Source organism: Littorina saxatilis, linkage group LG6 (genome assembly GCF_037325665.1).
Source record: "Littorina saxatilis isolate snail1 linkage group LG6, US_GU_Lsax_2.0, whole genome shotgun sequence".
NCBI lineage: Eukaryota > Metazoa > Mollusca > Gastropoda > Littorinimorpha > Littorinidae > Littorina > Littorina saxatilis.
Window position 1 is genome coordinate 34,897,806 of NC_090250.1, and position 2,746 is coordinate 34,900,551.

At 43.0% G+C, this 2,746-nt stretch overlaps 1 long non-coding RNA gene across 1 annotated transcript; it reads left to right on the forward strand.

Moving 5' to 3' along the window:
* Nucleotides 1-921: 921 nt before the first annotated feature.
* On the forward strand, nucleotides 922-2,197 carry LOC138969091 (uncharacterized). The gene is made up of 2 exons (XR_011456373.1): nucleotides 922-1,390; nucleotides 1,660-2,197. It is a non-coding gene; the product is annotated as an uncharacterized lncRNA (long non-coding RNA).
* The last annotated feature ends 549 nt before the right edge of the window (nucleotides 2,198-2,746 follow it).

Below are 2,746 nucleotides of genomic sequence, written 5' to 3' on the forward strand. Positions count from 1 at the left end.
ACGAGACCATTTTGTCGATGTCCTCGTGAATGTTTTGTTTTTGTCCATAATTAAATTTTCCACACACTAACCTTTCTTGGTTTTTGATTCTAGGCACGTTTTGTTTTGTGTGGTTTCGAAAACATCAAAGCTTCCACACCACCGAAATGCAATACATTTTATAACCTTATTTAAGCCTCAAATTATTTGGGCGAAGCTCGCTGCACGACGCTTTGGTTACTGACTTTTCGGTAAAAAGACCTCGTGAAGTAGACTTAAGGAACTTCTTTTTTGACGTCTTTTCACAAATGACCCCATTCTGATAATCATCGGTCCACGGCTATCGCCAGTTTCTCTCTGACAGCATGCTGAATTATTGCGCGAATCTATCAAAACAAGAATACAGAGTTATCTCCCATATGTTTTTCGCGAGCACTGATCTAAATTTGAGATCAGTGTTCGCGAGACGAAAATGATTGCAGATTGGCCGACTTCGACAGTGATCTCCGTTCTGTTCTTCACAGTTATGATAAAGACATCGTTCTGAGGTCAAAACAAGTCGAAATTTTGAGACTGCTGTCGGAAGGAGACCGTGATATGGTTGCATCACTCTCAACTGGTTACAGAAAAAATCGTCTCCTCCGGCGCGCGCCGAAGCCAAAGTTGATTATCACGTGACACTATAGAGTTGTTTGCACAGTAAATACATCCGCGGAAGATAGCTCGCTTGAAACTGTCTTACACATCAATTCCTTTGTAATTTAAAAATTACACAACACCATGCAAAATCATTATCGACGATCGCGAATCTGCCTATATCCATAACACATTACGAAAAGATCTAAATATGTAAAAAAAAAAACACGATTTCCTCTCCAGAGAAGGAAAACAAAGGCATCCTGTCAGGGATAGAATGAGACCCGAAGGGAAGTAACTCATTGTGACGCTTTTGGACATTATACAGCACAGTACACGAGATTACTTTGCCGAGACTGGATCAGCTAGAGGACCGAGACTATAACCAGCTGCCATCTCGTCATAAAATATGACGTCATGACAAGAAGGCGACGTCATGACAAGAAGGCGTAACACATTCCACGTTTTGATTTTGCTCGCATCGATACACGTATTGTGAAATATTGTAATATCGCCAAAGAAAAGCGATGCTTGTGTATGTTGTTGGTTAAAACACAAGAAGATTTCTTGTGACTTTGGTCAAATAAAAGAATAGTAAATTGTACTATGGTGTTGTGTTTTGACTGAATGAATGGAACTAGATTGTGAGTGGACCTTCACAAGTCAGTGCTCATCCAAAGAAAGAAGAAGTACCAACTGTCTTTTGTAACATTTGAGAACAAAAGGGCAGGCGCTTTTCTTGTGGGGGGGCCGTAAACTCACGAACCTGTTTGAGGTAGGTTTACCTATTAACACCTATAGTAACAGATGCATCACACAACGATGTACCCGGAGGTCTTCGAGCGGCACGAATCCCTCGTCACATTCTAATAGAATTTGTAATTTCGATGCAGGTTTTGACCGGTGCAAATCTAGGCAGCCATCTTCATCATCATCATCCGTCGGTCAATTGAAGGCTGATGACTGTGCGAAATTGTATGTGTATGTTTATTGTTTGGGAAAGTTAGGACCGCTGATATTAACATATGTTTCTCTTTGGTCCAGGTTCAATAACAAGTTCAACTAACGTTCAATAACCAGTTCAACGTCAAAGAACAAGTTCAATCTTTCTTCTGGAGTCAAGCCCCATCCTCGAGGCTCCTCCCTAACTCCAACCCCTCCTTCCTTCATCACCTAAACGTACTCCGGAACTAACTGGAGTCCTTCATCTTGATTCTTCAGCATCTCTTCCTCGCCGACGCCAGAGCGCATGGGTGCACGAGTCATTCCAGAGTGTAGAGAGCCGATCGTCTCCGCCCCAGGCCAGGCAGTTCAGAAGTCACAGCACATTGCATCTCATGAGAGGGAGATCCCTGCGGACTTCGAGGGGAAAAAGACTTAGACGCGCATTCCTCGCCGAGCAGTACAAACTGTGTGATATTAGCTCCACCTTACTTGAACGCTGAAACCATCCAAGCTCGAGCAGTGCACAGACACTCTTGTACGGACCCATGCCTACTTGGCCGAGAAAGATAAGCAAAGAATAATACTAAGTCACATCATATCCATCTGTTGGCATCATTAAATTGATACGTTTAACTTTCATCAGTCTTTGTTGACTACTCCTCAAAGAGCTCCTTTCTACTATCATTCTCACTTTCCTTTACACGTACACCTAAACACACATATAAGTTTAACCCGACTCATAACAGATCAACAAGAACCTAAAATAACGGCGATCACAGTCTGCCAGTAGTATAACCCCCTAGACTATATTACAGTGAGAGCCAGGGTTTGTCACACTCATTTTTGACCTGAGTTCAGGATGCAAGTGACCCAGTATGAATCATCGAAAGTACAGCTACCCAACAGTCGAGCACCACAATCCTATGTGGACACGAACTCTTCAAGCACGGGTTACAACTTCCAAAGAAGAGCAGAAGAAGAAGAGAGCAAGAAGTTGAAAGTGGAGGGTGATTTCACCATACAATTTCAGGCTGCTGTCAGTTCCGTGCTGCGTTCTCTGATTCGCACGTCAGTTATGTGTTCAATTAGAACAATGAACCTGCCCAGTTTAGCCGCTTCCTTGTCCGTCGACTGACAATTACAGGCTCTCGGTTCCGTAATTGTAGCCGGTCATTAATTTGAGGGT